General features: G+C 43.2%; 1 long non-coding RNA gene across 1 annotated transcript; it reads right to left on the bottom strand.

Moving 5' to 3' along the window:
- Positions 1 to 1,707: 1,707 nt before the first annotated feature.
- On the bottom strand, positions 1,708 to 7,555 carry LOC138296655 (uncharacterized). Its single transcript, XR_011203880.1, has 2 exons — positions 6,263 to 7,555; positions 1,708 to 2,729 (listed from the first exon to the last, which is right to left on the bottom strand). It is a non-coding gene; the product is annotated as an uncharacterized lncRNA (long non-coding RNA).
- Positions 7,556 to 17,388: the final 9,833 nt, after the last annotated feature.

Raw genomic sequence — 17,388 nt, 5'->3', positions numbered from 1 at the left:
TTTGGTCCGGGGCTCAGCAGCCATATAAGGAAGCCTACCAAATCCAAACATTTCTGAAAACTAGACACCCGAGGGAATACAGGGAGGTGTGACTTGCATGGATCCCCAAATGTTTTCTTACCCAGAATCCTCAGCAAACCTCAAATTTAGCACAAAAACAAAAATGTTTTCCCCACATTTCTGTGGGGGATCACCACAGCTAGACACATTTCCTACCACCTAACGTTCCCCTTAGTCTCCCGGTAAAAATTATACCTCACTTGTGTATGTGGGCCAAGTGCCTGTGACAGGGAGAAGCCAAAAAGATGTTGAAATTGAGGGGGAACCAAAGCAGGTCCAAACGGGCAGTTTGGAAAAAATAAAACATGTTTAGGCTGACAAGTGGGGCAAAATATTTATCGGTATAGATAAGACAATGCTGGGTGGTAGGAATTTTGTGGACTCCTGAAGATTCCCGAAGGTTCCATCACAAAAATATGGGAAAAAATATGTGATTTCCAGCACAGCTGGAGGTTTGCAGGGCAATGTGGGTAAGAAAATGGTGCGGGTGCATGTGAAGCACACCACCCTGGACTCACCCATATGTTTAGTTTCTCAGATGTGTCTAGGTCTGGTGCATTTTTCTACATGGCAGAATCCCAAAGTAAATAACGTGCAGCCCTTACCATTCCAAGTGGGACGATATTGAGAGTTAGCCAAGCTCTCATGGCCCAAATGCAAAACCCAAATCTAAAATAATCAAATGTCCTCTTGCTTGCCGTGGGATAAGATGTTTGAGTGTGCGGGGGGGGAGGAAGAGTTGAAAGACTGTGGGGTGGGTGCATAACCATGCCCATACTGGTTAGTAGCCACCACCACATTTTTTGGCCATACCCCCACCCTCTTATTTTGAAGAAAAAAATCTTCCCTGTTCTCTGGTGGGCTTTCTGCCCCCCTTGGGGGCAGATGGGCCTTCCAAAAATAGGCCGATCTGCCCCCAAGACCAACAGTAATGTGCCCCCTTGGGGAGCGACCCTTGCCCAAGGGAGTGCCCTCCAAACAAAAACAGACATACACACACACACATACCAATCCCTGGGGCCTAAGTGGTTTCTGCTCCCCCTTCCCACCACCGGGGCAGATAGGCCTAATAGAAATAGGCCGATCTGCCCCCCCAAGGGGGACAGAAATGGCCTATAATTTTTTTTTTTATTGCGATTGCGTGCTGACATCATCAGGCGTTACTGTGGGGGGGTCAGGGGTAGAAGGGGAAGTGATTCTCCTTCCATCCCTGACCGGGGGGTGTGGGCAGGGTGCAGGATGAGATGGTATCGGTTAATAGTCTTACAACATGACCGCCAATACCACAACTGGCTGTCACTAGGAAGTGTGTAAAATGAGGCCTGCAAACCAGTCTCCCAGCTCTTCAACTGCATAGGGTTAACCTTTACAATAAAACATGTATAGATACACTTGGTTGCACTTGGGATTGAGTAACTGCATCCAAAGGGGTAGAAAAATGGAACAATTAGGATTTATGCTACCAGTGAAAACTAGCGACAAAGTTCATGTAAATCAGAAGCTTCAGTGCCTCTTCGGAAGGTAAAGTTGCTGATATCCAGCTCTGGAACACATTTCTCGAGTCTCTTCAGACACCAGTAATTATTCAAAAGACTTTAAATTAGGAAAAGAACATCTCATGTTAAAAAATAACACCTACCAAAAATGTATTAAATAACTCGTTTTAATACCTTAGAACTATAGCTTTCAATAAAGAAATCAAAACAATATTTTAACAATTTATTTTGTACAAAAAGCAGCAGTATTTGACACAGCAAAATCACCTGCTACACTCAGACAGCTCACATTCGGAAACCTTTGCGTACATTTTGAATAGTAAGCTAAATAAGCATTGATCAAAATGCTGCAAACCAAAAACTTACTTTTCTTTAAAAAAAAGTTTAAAATTAGATATCAAGTTTCATTAATATTGCTTTCATCATTGTTGACTGAAAAAAAACAACCCCATAACTTTATACAGGATTAAAAAAAATATATATTAACAAATCCCAAGAACAGGCTGCTACAACATTGCTGTACAGTCAAACAATCATATCCAAATCTTTGCTTACTTAATAGCAGCATTATTTTCAATGAACTGTGTGCAACTAAACATAGGAAAGTATCAAAGCAATTCAGGACTTACTACCATCTGGAAAGGAGGGAAAACAAGATGAAAACATTAAGTAGATTAACAGGTACGAAAAATTACAAATATCTACATCGGTTTCCCAGGCCAACCCCGAGAAGAACGTTAACTTATGTCAACATTGTGCATTATTTTTTCTGGGCAGACAGAAATTCTACTTCATGGTATACTGCATGCGTGTGAACAAAGGGCCAGAATATATTTCTCTACACAAGTATTTTTTAAAGGTAGAAAGCTGAAAAATAAATGCCACTTTGTAAACACGCACAGACGTATTTGTACATTTTTTGTTTGTTGCCATGCAATGAGTACATTATCTTCTGTATCTTCCCCTGTCTCTATCTCTCTCCCTGTCCCTTATCCGCTCTCGTTCTCTTTCTCTGTCACGTCCCCTGTCGCGTTCTCTCTCTCTCCGGTTCTCCCGTTCTCTGGGACGTTCACGCTCTCGCTCCCGTTCTCTTTCCCGAGGTCGGCTCCTTCTTCCACTTACGACAGCTTGAGTACGCCGTAAAAAGTCATCCACTCTCATGTCATAGTCATGCTTTAAAAGGAAAAACATGTCAGATCAAAGGCTTGTCAATTAATAACAGCGTGGTTCTGAGACAAAACTTTTTAAACAGAAAAAAAAACAGAAAGAGGTCACTGTATAAAAAATAAAAAAAAATAAAAAGGACCAATTTGGTGTCGCCTTTCATAATAATGTTTATCAACTGTTGCTGGGATATTTGAACGTCAAAAGAAGGCACGTGAATAAAACCTTATAGAATTGTTTTCTTCTTAAATACATTTCATCCAATACACACAATTTTTACTCCCCCGGTGTCCACATCAAGCATACATCATTATATGATAAAGGACTATCAGATAATAATAAAGACAATGTATTCAAATGGCAAAAAGTTTTTGGTTAAAGGATGTCTTCTCTCAATGTATTAATACAATCTTTCTTACTCCAGTGAGACAAAAACGTTATTATGAACTGTGAAACTGATTTCAGAATGTCAAACTAAAACACTATCAGCCCTAACCTTTTGCTGTCCATGTAAATGGAAAATGTGTTTAGGAGCATACAAGCTGAAGGTGCAGTCACTGTGAAAATGTGTTTCTCTATCTATAACCATGACAATAGTTTTGCCTCATAGTGATCTATAGCCAATGAATGAAAACGACTTGAAACCTGCAGACGACATTACCAAGAAAACAGCTATCACGATGCTTTACCAAAACATGCTGAGGCATGCTACAGCTTTTTTAATAGTTATAGCCGTCCTGTAATGAAACCGATGGAAGCACCAAAATTAACCAAGGACATAAGGAACGTGGAGGACATACAGAGTATGCTTTTAGCTCTTGCACTCAATTTCTATGCAGTACTAAAGAAATCTGGTTGATCTGTATTTGATAAAGGTGCCAGGCAATTCAAGACCAATATTTATTAAAATAACGAACGATGGTATGGTTGAGAACATAAAGAAAAGTCTTGCACAGCCTAACATTTTCCTAAATCACAATGTAAAAAGTCAGACTAAACAACTGATGAATAATTAACATCTCCAAACATGAACAAATGAATAAAGAAACAGTAACAATTTCACAGCTGTAGGAGGTTTTATACAGCCGAGTTATAGACTTCATAATATTCAGCTTCAAATGTGCAAACACAAAACTAAATCTGCTTGACCCACACCATAAACTACAAAGGTCAAACAAAAAGGGCACCATATCGCTTCAAAAGATAAAATAACTCCAACCCAGTTTGGAGCATGAACATCAATTAATCAGGCTTAATGATAAGTAAATAAAATAATAGATTACCCTGACTTTTGAAAAAGGGAAATGGGAATGAAAGTATGCTGTTAGAGAAAGCTGAGTGTTGTCACTGCATGTCTCGACATCAATGCACAACAGGAGCGTATTATACCTGTGGAATATGGAGGATGGAAAATGGACACTACCAATCTGAAAGTAACTACTAATATGATGTTGAGGGGTGCTGACATTTCCACATTCACAAGCTACCAATTGCGCTACTAAGATGCAACACCTGTGGTGAGGTCCGAAAAACCTTCTGCTCACACAAAGTTGCTCTACCACCAGTCAATACCACTTAAAGCATTAACAGGACAATATTTAATGTACATAACTGCTAGTTTAGATTCTTTAGCTGGTATCTGCAGAAGGCAAGTGCAGCTACATGCAAAATGTTATGTGAAAGAAAATAAACCCTAATCAAAAATACCCTAGAGCTGCTCCCGAAAAGCAGTATTTTTTTTTCTGACGTATTTAATGAGTTGCTAGTGTGACAACGATTTGGGGGTGCTTTTCTATACACAAATTTTCTACATAATGCAACATCAGCTGCATAATTTGAATATTTTAACCACAAATTAATGACGTTTTGTTAAATGTTAAAGCTACAGACATTTTGCAAAACATAAACTTTATTTTTCAGTTCTTTAACGTCAACGCAACTGAATTATGCAGCAGGTTTGAGTAAATTGTGCGGTAAGAACAAGAAAAATGTGGCATAATATATATTTTTGTAGCAGTATTAAGTCATTATTTTGTCACGTTTACACCTGTTAACATTGCCTGGGCATTGGTTGCACCCCAGTACCAGTTTAATATCCAAATACAACAATAAGCAAAAGAAAGGTGACCAATCACATTTTGCAAGAGGCCTTCTCCTGGGCGGAGACACATCGCTGCTTTTTTTTTTTAAGAAACCTTTGAACCATTTGAGCTAGAAACTTTTGTTAAAATCTGCAGATTATGCAGCATATGATGGATTATGTGGCAAATACATAATCATGCACAAAACGCCACAACTGTACAATCACATAATTCGAGTGGCCCTGATTAAGGTACTCAGCAATTTCAAGAAACACAACATTAACAGCACTGAGATCTCTTTTGTATGATTATGTGTGAAGTATCCCATGAGACAATAACTGCCGACTATCCAATACTGCATAATTCAATCACACTTGCTAATCAATTCGCTCTTCCCTGCCACTGAATTCGAATGGGCTAATAGGGTTTAATTAGTACACTCAAGCAGCCAATTCATAAACATCTGACTAGTATGCTGATCCAGTGTCCATATATGTCTGATTGTAAAGCAAACCTGCCTTTCAAAAAGTGCCTGCATCTCACATGATTACATTTCCTGAATTATTCAATTTTGATAATGTTGGCACAGAAAATTGCAAGAGGCCCACTTTTACAAAGATCATCCAGTACAAGGGAACCAATACGGTTCTGACACACTATTCATGTTCACACAAGTATGACTATCTTCCTTTAACAATGAAAGAATGATGCAAAAAAGGTCAAGAATCAAATACAGAGCAAATAAATCCTGAGTTAAACTAAATGTTCCACACAAACACTTCAGCGATGATCAGGTTTTAGGTGATGCCACACTGAAAACAGAACTCTATAATAAAACAATACAATAACAAATTAATTCTAACCATACGACAATCAGTTTCTTCACTGTTTGTGCTGACCAATTTATAGCCTAAATAAATTTAGTCCATGGATAGAATTACCTCAACTATGATTCTTCAAGTACATTCAGCAAGTAAATTGTGATACAAACGTTTTATGAATATCAGTATGTTAAAAAGCATAACTAATGCTTAATACTCAAAATATGTACAATTTATTTGAGCAATCCTTGTGCTAACACTCCAGAAAGTACACCGAGAACAGAAGCATGGCCTTTGTGAGCCCCCTTTCCTGCTATTCCCTTGTCTATGTGAGTACTATCAGTAAACAGAATTAAGAAAAGGTCTCCTAAAAATGTTCCCAATTATTTTACATTCCTATTGTTGTAATCATTAAAGTCAAGGTATCCTTTGACCTTTTAATATCCTCTTGCATACATCAGAGGAAAACATTTACTAGTGCTTTGAGAACACATGAAATTAGGACGGTGCTCAAAACATAAACTATACTTTATCCACTATGGTTGGTCAATTAGACAACGGGTATAAAATATTAACATTAACTTAAATATAAAAGATAAGGAACCAATTATTTAAGAATTATATGGCTACATGAATATACCTGTTTGGCATACTGTGAGCTGTTGAAATGGAAATCTTCATGTTGCCTGCTGTGGCCACCCTGTACCTAGACGTACAGATTACGAAAAACAATTTGTGAGTGCTTCTCTGCCACGCTGAGCACACCCGAGTGCCACAGCCTCACTAAATTTTAACAACTGCCCCTGGGAATTACTTATAACAAGTTTTCCTAATACAGTCTTGGCTCACTCTCCTAATACTTCACTCCTGTAGTAAAGAACAGTACCTGTAAGCTGAAGAAGCAGGTCAACTTCAAAAAACTAAGCAAATAAAAACAAGTTACTTACCAAATAATGATGGCTCCACATAACACATGCGTTCAAAATATCAGCGGCTCATAAAACTCTTTTTTAGGATTGTAATAATTTGGGTGTTTAGAGTTAATGTTTTGAGTTTTGTAGATTAATTTTCGCAATGGGGGCGTGGCCGTCTTTGATAAGAGCTGAACTCCAGCAGGTACATATATGACAGCCTAGAGGTGAAAGTGAGCACTCGGGGGATCTGATGAAAACACCTGTGCATAATTAACCAAGATTACCAGGGTTTGGACAAAATGGACTTTCAATGGTGATGAGGGCTCAAGTTTTTTTGGTGTGAGAATGGACATTCTGACCGAGTCTACAGTATGGTTTATTTAAGATAATTGATCAGGAGTGCTCAATACAGATGGCCACGAATATACTCAGGTGAAAGGAGTGGGTTGGGCACACTGTACTGTTGTTACTTTAAGAATTCTTTGATTAACGTGTGGCAGTTATGTTTCTGTGGGAGGATGAATGAAGTTTTCTGGACTGAGTGAGGAAGTTACTTGGCAAACAGATCAGGGTGTTGTGACCATGGTGATGGATTCTTACATCTATCTACTCCATTAGGTCCTTCAACAGATCCATATAGAGGTTGAATAGCAAGTGTGTGAGAACAGAGCCTTGCACAACACTGCATGGTATCATTGTATGGTTAGAAGTGGCAAAGCCTAGCATACCAAGATGCTTTTAACTGGTGAGAAAGGAGGTGAATCAAATAAACACTTTCATGCTGAAGTGCATGCAGGTCTGGAGGACTTAGGATTGCACTGCAAGACATTTAGATTGCTTTTCCTAATCAAGGAAAGTGAATGACAGGTCTGAAGTTTGACTGATATTTGAATTTGATATTTGTGTTGTAATCAAATTCCTTTTGTCAGGTTAGGTTATTTCAGGGTGTAGGAAGTTGGCTCTGTATGCACTGTTTCAAAGTAAGGAATAGTATGCACAGAGTCCAAGGGTTCCCCTTAGAGGTAAGATAGTGGCAAAAAGAGATAATACTAATGCTCTATTTTGTGGTAGTGTGGTCGAGCAGTAGGCTTATCAAAGGAGTAGTGTTAAGCATTTGTTGTACATGCACACAGGCAATAAATGAGGAACACACACTCAGAGACAATTCCAGGCCAATAGGTTTTTGTATAGAAAAATATATTTTCTTAGTTTATTTTAAGAACCACAGGTTCAAATTCTACATGTAATAACCCATTTGAAAGGTATTGCAGGTAAGTACTTTAGGAACTTTGAATAATCACAATAGCATATATACTTTTTACATAAAACACATATAGCTATTTCAAAAGTGGACACTTAGTGCAATTTTCACAGTTCCTAGGGGAGGTAAGTTATTGTTAGTTCTTGCAGGTAAGTAAACCACCTACGGGGTTCAAATTGGGGTCCAAGGTAGCCCACCGTTGGGGGTTCAGAGCAACCCCAAAGTTACCACACCAGCAGCTCAGGGCCGGTCAGGTGCAGAGGTCAAAGAGGTGCCCAAAACACATAGGCTTCAATGGAGAAGGGGTGCCCCGGTTCCAGTCTGCCAGCAGGTAAGTACCCGCGTCTTCGGAGGGCAGACCAGGGGGGTTTTGTAGGGCACCGGGGGGGGGGGGACACAAGTCAACACAAAAAGTACACCCTCAGCAGCACGGGGGCGACCGGGTGCAGTGTGCAAACACACGTTGGGTTTTCAATAGGTTTCAATGAGAGACCAAGGGGTCTCTTCAGCGATGCAGGCAGGCAAGGGGGGGGCTCCTCGGGGTAGCCACCACCTGGGCAAGGGAGAGGGCCTCCTGGGGGTCACTCCTGCACTGGAGTTCCGATCCTTCAGGTCCTGGGGGCTGCGGGTGCAGGGTCTTTTCCAGGCGTCAGGATTTTAGAGTCAGGCAGTCGCGGTCAGGGGGAGCCTCGGGATTCCCTCTGCAGGCGTCGCTGTAGGGGCTCAGGGGGGACAACTTTGGTTACTCACAGTCTCGGAGTCGCCGGAGGGTCCTCCCTGAGGTGTTGTTTCTCCACCAGTCGAGTCGGGGTCGCCGGGTGCAGTGTTGCAAGTCTCACGCTTCTGGCGGGGATTGCAGGGGTCTTTAAAGCTGCTCCTCTGGAAACAAAGTTGCAGTCTTTGTTGAACAGGGCCGCTATTCTCAGGAGTTTCTTGGTCTTTTTAGAGCAGGGCAGTCCTCTGAGGATTCAGAGGTCGCTGGTCCTGGGGAAAGCGTCGCTGGAGCAGTTTTCTTCCGAAGGGGGGAGACAGGCCGGTAGGGCTGGGGCCAAAGCAGTTGGTGTCTCCGTCTTCTCTGCAGGGTTTTTCAGCTCAGCAGTCCTCTTCTTAAGTTGCAGGAATCTGATTTCCTAGGTTCAGGGGAGCCCCTAAATACAGGATTTAGGGGTGTGTTTAGGTCAGGGAGGGCAGTAGCCAATGGCTACTAGCCCTGAGGGTGGCTACACCCTCTTTGTGCCTCCTCCCAAGGGGAGGGGGTCACATTCCTATCCCTATTGAGGGGATCCTCCATCTGCAAGATGGAGGATTCCTAAAAGTCAGAGTCACTTCAGCTCAGGTTGCCTTAGGGGCTGTCCTGACTGGCCAGTGACGACTCCTTGTTTTTCTCATTATCTCCTCCGGCCTTGCCGCCAAACGTGGGGCCGTGGCCGGAGGGGTGGGCAACTCCACTAGCTGGAATGCCCTGTGGTGCTGGAACAAAGGGGGTGAGCCTTTGAGGCTCACCGCCAGGTGTTACAGCTCCTGCCTGGGGGAGGTGATAGCATCTCCACCCAGTGCAGGCTTTGTTACTAGCCACAGAGTGACAAAGGCACTCTCCCCATGTGGCCAGCAACATGTCTCGAGTGTGGCAGGCTGCTAAAACCAGTCAGCCTACACAGGTAGTGGTTAAGGTTTCAGGGGGCACCTCTAAGGTGCCCTCTGGGGTGTATTTCACAATAAAATGTACACTGGCATCAGTGTGCATTTATTGTGCTGAGAAGTTTGATACCAAACTTCCCAGTTTTCAGTGTAGCCATTATGGTGCTGTGGAGTTCATGTTTGACAGACTCCCAGACCATATACTTTTATGGCTACCCTGCACTTACAATGTCTAAGGTTTGGCTTAGACACTGTAGGGGCACAGTGCTCATGCACTGGTGCCCTCACCTATGGTATAGTGCACCCTGCCTTAGGGCTGTAAGGCCTGCTAGAGGGGTGACTTATCTATACTGCATAGGCAGTGTGAGGTTGGCATGGCACCCTGAGGGGAGTGCCATGTCGACTTACTCGTTTTGTCCTTACCAGCACACACAAGCTGGCAAGCAGTGTGTCTGTGCTGAGTGAGGGGTCCCCAGGGTGGCATAAGATATGCTGCAGCCCTTAGAGACCTTCCCTGGCATCAGGGCCCTTCGTACCAGGGGTACCAGTTACAAGGGACTTACCTGGATGCCAGGGTGTGCCAATTGTGAAAACAAAAGTACAGGTTAGGGAAAGAACACTGGTGCTGGGGCCTGGTTAGCAGGCCTCAGCACACTTTCAATTCAAAACATAGCATCAGCAAAGGCAAAAAGCCAGGGGGTAACCATGCCAAGGAGGCATTTCCTTACACAGGGCTATCATAAAGTTACACCATGAATATTTGAAGAGGAGGATGTTATTTTTAATGATTTCAGCTTTAATAATGCCATCAAAATAACAGGATGGTGAGAGTTTATAATGATTTAGAATTTATTATCTTGGAAGACTGCATCAACATCCAATTCGGCTCATTCAGTGCAAAGAGGCTGTTTAACATGATACAAATGGTTCTGAGCTAGAAACTTCTAGTCATGTAATGTTATTCTGCCATCTAGTAGAAAGGTCCAGAAGTGTTTCTAGCTTACCTTGGGCATCGATTTCAGGTGGAGTTATTACAACTACCTAGGTAATTTCCCGTAAGCTCACAATAGCCTGTAAGCGACTTCTATTTTAGATTTCTATTTTCTCTACATCTCTCCTTTAATGGTGAGGTAGAAGTGTTACATACGAATCTAGAAGAGCTGAAGCTGAAAAATAGTTTTCTGGAAACAGAGGTACAGATAAGGGAAAGAACACTGGTGCTGGGGCCTAGTCAGCAGGGTCCCAGCACACTTTCAATCAAAACGTAGCATCAGCAAAGGAAAAAAGTCAGGGGTAACCATGCCAAGGAAGCATTTCCTTACAAGTACACTTGGCCATACAATACTCCCTAGGGCCTATTTTTCTACCCTCCTTCAGGACATCCACTGTCCTGCTGAGCAGATGTCCAAATTCTAGGTGTTCAGAAGCAACGCTACTAGGTTGAATCAGGCTGTTCCAGGGTGACACATTTGCATTAACTGGTCTTGTGTCACCTTGGGGATATTGGTAATCGGTTGAATGGGGTATGCAAATCTCCCTGACCAGTATATTGACAGGGAATTCCCCTTGGACTGGTGATGTGGAAATCTGGACGTGAAGTCTTGGCATTTTGTGTTTTCTGGACTTGCCAAATTGGTCTATCCTGAACACACTGTCCAGTATTTCCTGCTTTTACTTCCACTCGCAGGTGTTTCGTTGCTTGCTCAATCTGACTTTCCATTTTGTTTCCCCAAAGGTGTATTGTTGCTAGGGGTATATTCCTTTGGGTTGCACATTTCTATATACCCTACACTAGTATCGACTGTACCTTCACGTGCGCCTGGAATGCCTTCAACGTTAGGAAGACTGTCTTTAGTTCCAGGTAGTTTATGTGCTTCACGGCGTCCACTGGACTCGTTCAGTCCACCAACTTTCAGATTGTCCATGTGTGCGCCCCAGCTCTTGTGGAATGTGTCTGTCGTTTTGGTCACCCTGGGAGCTGGTAATCTGAAAAATCCTCCAATTCTCACATTTGCTGGGTTCTCTATTCCATTTCCTTCTGAACCCTTGCTAGCTATAACAATTACTACATCCTCCCAGCAGAATGTGACCACTTGTTGCAGAGCCATCCCTGTATGGGTTGTATATGCAGTCATGCATGATGCCAATATGCCCACCAATTTCATGACACACTTCACTATCAGAGACTGCCCCATCTGGTACAGGCAAGCCTGCTCTGCTATTGCCGTTCTTCACCTGCTCAGAGTGTGGTGACAATTTTCTGTGGTTTATGGTGAACTGAGGTGCTGTAGTATGGTGATGACTTCTTGCCCGTCTTAGTGTCTTTTTCATTATAGGTTTGCTTTTACCAGCCAATCTTCCAGGTATGGGTAGATGTGTTTACCTTGTCTTCTGAGGTGTGCTGACCTGCCTCTAAGCATTTCGCAAGCACCCTTGATGCGGTTTTGTTTGCCACAGGGTAGCACCCTGAAAAGGAAGGAAAATGTCACTTACCCAGTGTACATCTGTTCGTGGCATTAGTCGCTGCAGATTCACATGCTGTGCATAGTCCGCCGTCTGGTGTTGGGTCGGAGTGTTACAAGTTGTTTTTCTTCGAAGAAGTCTTTTCGAGTCACGAGACCGAGGGACTCCTCCTACTTTGGTTCCATTGCGCATGGGCGTCGACTCCATGTTAGATTGTTTTCCCCGCAGAGGGTGAGGTAGGAGTTGTGTATGTTAGTAATAGTGCCCATGCAATGGAATGAATAAGCATGTACAAAATGAAGGTTAAAGTAATATATTTACAAATGTACAAATGTTGAAGATTACTTCCAAACGGCTACAGGCTCCCGGGGAGGCGGGTGGGCGCATGTGAATCTGCAGCGACTAATGCCACGAACAGATGTACACTGGGTAAGTGACATTTTCCGTTCGGTGGCATGTGTAGCTGCAGATACTCATGCTGTGCATAGACTAGTAAGCAGTTATCTCCCCAAAAGCGGTGGTTCAGCCTGTAGGAGTGGAAGTAGTTTGAAATAAAGTTCTTAGTACAGCTTGACCTACTGTGGCTTGTTGTGCAGATAACACGTCTACACAGTAGTGCTTAGTAAATGTGTGAGGCGTAGACCATGTTGCTGCCTTACATATTGCGTTCATTGGAATATTTCCTAGAAAGGCCATGGTAACACCTTTCTTTCTGGTTGAGTGTGCCTTTGGTGTAATAGGCAGCTGTCTCTTTGCTTTAAGATAGCAGGTTTGGATGCACCTAACTATCCATCTAGCTATACCTTGTTTTGATATTGGATTTCCTGTATGAGGTTTTTGAAATGCAATAAATAGTTGTTTTGTTTTCCTAATTAGTTTTGTTCTGTCAATGTAGTACATTAGTGCTCTTTTGATGTCTAATGTATGTAGTGCTCTTTCAGCTATTGAGTCTGGCTGTGGAAAGAACACTGGCAAGTCTACTGTTTGATTTAAGTGGAACGGTGAGATGACCTTTGGTAAGAATTTTGGGTTGGTTCTTAGAACTACCTTATTTTTGTGTATTTGAAAAAATGGTTCTTGTATAGTAAATGCCTGAATTTCACTTACTCTTCTTAGAGATGTAATGGCAATGAGAAATGCAACTTTCCACGTTAGATATTGCATTTCGCAAGAATGCATGGGTTCGAAAGGTGGACCCATGAGTCTTGTTAAGACAATATTGAGGTTCCATGAAGGAACAGGTGGTGTCCTTGGTGGTATAATTCTTTTTAGGCCTTCCATAAATGCTTTAATGACAGGTATTCTAAATAGGGAAGTTGAATGAGTAATTTGCAGGTATGCAGATATTGCTGCGAGATGTATCTTTATGGAAGAGAAAGCTAGATTTGACTTTTGCAAATGTAGTAAATACCCTACAACATCTTTTGGAGATGCATGCAATGGTTGAACTTGATTATTATGGAAGTAGCAAACAAATCTTTTCCATTTACTTGCATAGCAGTGTCTAGTGGATGGCCTTCTAGCTTGTCTTATGACCTCCATACATTCCTGTGTGAGGTTTAAGTGTCCAAATTCTAGGATTTCAGGAGCCAAATTGCTAGATTCAGCGATGCTGGGTTTGGATACCTGATTTGTTGCTTGTGTTGTGTTAACAGATCTGGCCTGTTGGGTAGTTTGATATGAGATACTACTGACAGGTCTAGTAGTGTTGTATACCAAGGTTGTCTTGCCCATGTTGGTGCTATTAGAATGAGTTTGAGTTTGTTTTGACTCAATCTGTTTACTAGATATGGAAGGAGAGGGAGAGGGGGAAAAGCGTATGCAAATATCCCTGACCAATTCATCCATAGAGCATTGCCTTGAGATTGCCGGTGTGGGTACCTGGATGCAAAGTTTTGGCATTTTGCGTTTTTTTTTGTTGCAAATAGATCTATTTGAGGTGTTCCCCAAATTTGGAAGTAAGTGTTCAGGATTTGGGTGTGAATCTCCCATTTGTGGACCTGTTGGTGATCCCAAGAGAGACTGTGCTAGCTGGTTCTGGATCCCTGGAATAAACTGTGCTATTAGGCGAATGTGGTTGTGAATTGCCCAATGCCATATTTTTTGTGGTAGGAGACACAACTGTGTTGAGTGTGTCCCCCCCCTGTTTGTTTAAATAATACATTGTTGTCATGTTGTCTGTTTTGACCAGAATGTATTTGTGGGTTATTATGGGTTGGAATGCTTTCAACGCTAGAAATACTGCTAACAATTCGAGGTGATTGATATGAAACTTTCTTTGATGTACGTCCCATTGTCCTTGTATGCTTCGTTGATTGAGGTGTGCCCCCCACCCTGTCATGGAAGCATCTGTTGTTATCACGTATTGTGGCACTGGGTCTTGGAAAGGCCGCCCTTTGTTTAAATTTGTACTGTTCCACCATAGAAGCGAGATATATGTTTGGCGGTCTATCAACACCAGATCTAGAAGTTGACCCTGTGCGTGTGACCATTGTGATGCTAGGCACTGTTGTAAAGGCCTCATGTGCAATCTTGCGTTTGGGACAATGGCTATGCATGAGGACATCATGCCTAGGAGTTTTAATACCATCTTTGCATGTACTTTTTGTGTTGGATACATAGCTTGTATCACCTTGTGAAAATTGTGAACCCTTTGTGGACTTGGAGTGGCTATCCCCTTTGTTGTGTTGATTGTCGCTCCTAAGTATTGCTGTGTTTGACACGGCAGAATGTGTGACTTTGCATAGTTGATGGAGAAACCCAGTTTGCAAAGGGTTTGTATAACATAATCTGTGTGGTGTGAACACTTTGTTAGCGAGTTGGTTTTTATTAACCAATCGTCTAGGTACGGGAACACGTGTATTTGCTGCCTTCTGATATGTGCAGCTACTACTGCTAGACATTTCGTAAAGACTCTTGGCGCGGTTGTTATTCCGAATGGCAACACTTTGAATTGGTAGTGTATTCCTTTGAATAGGGATGTATCGGTATATGGAAATACGTGTCTTTTAGATCTAAGGTTGTCATGTAGTCCTGCTGTTTCAGTAGTGGTATTACGTCTTGTAACGTGACCATGTGAAAGTGTTCTGATTTGATGAAGGTGTTTAATGTTCTGAGATCTAATATCGGTCTCAGAGTTTTTTCCTTTTTTGGTATTAGAAAGTACAGTGAGTAAACTCCTGTGTTCTTTTGTGGACCTGGCACTAATTCTATTGCGTCGTTTTGCAGTTATGCTTGAACTTCTAGTTGTAGAAGGTCTAAATGCTGTTTTGACATATTTTGTGTTTTCGGTGGGACGTTTGGAGGGAGTTGGAGAAATTCTATGCAATAACCATGTTGGATAATTGCTAAGACCCAAGTGCCTGTTGTTATCTCCTCCCAAGATTTGTAGAACTGGCTTAGTCTTCCCCCCACTGGTGTTGTGTGAAGGGGTTGAGTGACTTGTGAGTCACTGCTTGTTTTGAGGGGTTTTGGGCCCTTGAAATTTTCCCCGGTTTCTTGGGAATTGGCCCCCTCTGTATTGGCCCCGAAAGCCTCCCCTTTGATACTGTCCCTGGTAGGTAGACGGTGTTGTTTGTGAGGTGCTGGCTTGTGTGGCTTGACCTCGAAACCCTCCTCTGAAAGTAGTTTTGCGAAATGTGCCAAATGTGCCTCTGCCCTGCGGGGAATAGAGTGCGCCCATGGCTTTAGCCGTGTCAGTGTCTTTCTTTAATTTTTCAATTGCAGTGTCCACTTCTGGTCCAAACAATTGTTGTTCATTGAACGGCATATTGAGCACTGCCTGTTGTATCTCAGGTTTGAAGCCGGATGTGCGCAGCCATGCGTGCCTCCTTATCGTTACAGCAGTATTTATAGTTCTTGCAGCTGTATCTGCTGCATCCATAGAAGAACGGATTTGGTTGTTGGATATGTTTTGTCCCTCTTCAACCACTTGTTTTGCCCGTTTTTGGAATTCTTTGGGGAGGTGCTCAATGAGATGCTGCATCTCGTCCCAATGGGCTCTGTCATATCGCGCTAGGAGTGCCTGCGAGTTGGCGATGCGCCACTGATTTGCAGCTTGTACTGCAACCCTTTTCCCGGCTGCATCAAACTTTCGGCTCTCCTTGTCTGGAGGTGGTGCGTCGCCTGAAGTGTGCGAGTTGGCTCTTTTACGAGCTGCTCTTACGACAACTGAATCTGGTGTCAGTTGTGATGTAATAAAAGCAGGGTCTGTGGGTGGTGCCTTGTATTTCTTCTCCACCCTTGGGGTTATTGCTCTGCTTTTAACTGGCTCCTTAAAGATTTGTTTAGCGTGCCTTAGCATTCCCGGGAGCATAGGAAGGCTTTGATAATTGCTATGGGTGGAGGACAGGGTGTTAAAAAGGAAGTCATCCTCCATAGGCTCTGAATGTAGCGATACGTTATGAAACTCTGCTGCCCTAGCTACCACCTGAGCATACGCTGTACTGTCCTCAGGTGGTGAGGGCTTAGTGGGGTACGACTCAGGGCTATTGTCCGATACTGGGGCGTCATAGAGATCCCATGCGTCCTGGTCATCTTGGCTCATGGTGGTATGAGCTGGTGATTGTGACGGAGTCTGTGCCGGTGATATATGAGTTGCCGGTGGTGGAGAGGGTGGTGGAGTTACCTTCTTTACCACTTTTGCTTGGGGTGTTTTTTCTTGTTGTTGGAAATCCAGTTTCCTTTTTCTTCTGATTGGGGGAAGGGTGCTGATCTTCCCTGTACCACTTTGTATAAAGATCCGCTTTTGCGTGTGATCTACAGCTGTTGTTTGTAATTCCTCCTCAAATCTGTGTTTTTGAAGTTGGGAGGACAGTGATTGTTCCTCTGAGTAGGAACTGGCTTTCGGTTCGGTTGCTGGGCGTTTTGGCACCGAAACCGTGTCTTTTGTTGTTTTCGGCTCCGAAGAGATTTTCCTCTTTTTCGGTGTCGTACCTTCTTGGCGTTGACCATCTTCGGTGCCGCTATCTCTGTGCCGAGCGGCTTCGGTGCCGCTGTCTCGGTGTCGACCCTTTTCTGCGGCACTTTCTCGGTCCCGAGACTGCTGCGTGCCTGTGTCTCGACCTGAGTCGGACGATCTCGGCACCAGCTCGCCCTTTTTCGGTGCCGATGGACGGTCACCTACTTTATGGGTTGAGCCATGGCCTGTCGGCAGTGGCGTCCCCTAGGCTTTGTCTGTTTTTCTGTGTGATGCTTGTTTCGACGTCTTACTCACGGTTTCTTTGACGTCGAATTCTTCGGAATCCGATTCGTGGATGGAGAATGTTTCTTCTTCTCCCTCTTCCTCGAACCGTTGTTGTCCTGTCGGCGTGGACGCCATCTGCAACCTTCTGGCTCTTCGGTCTCGGAGCGTTTTTCTCGACCGAAACGCTCGAAAGGCCTCACACGTCTCTTCTTTGTGCTCGGGTGAAATGGCACAAGTTACAGACCAAATGTTGGTCTGTATAGGGATATTTACTGTGGCATTTAGGACAGAATCGGAACGGGGTC

The sequence above is a fragment of the Pleurodeles waltl genome, chromosome 1_2 (assembly GCF_031143425.1).
Source record: "Pleurodeles waltl isolate 20211129_DDA chromosome 1_2, aPleWal1.hap1.20221129, whole genome shotgun sequence".
NCBI classification, from domain to species: domain Eukaryota; kingdom Metazoa; phylum Chordata; class Amphibia; order Caudata; family Salamandridae; genus Pleurodeles; species Pleurodeles waltl.
The sequence above is the reverse complement of the archived record's forward strand: the minus strand, read 5'-3'. Positions and strand labels throughout refer to the sequence as shown.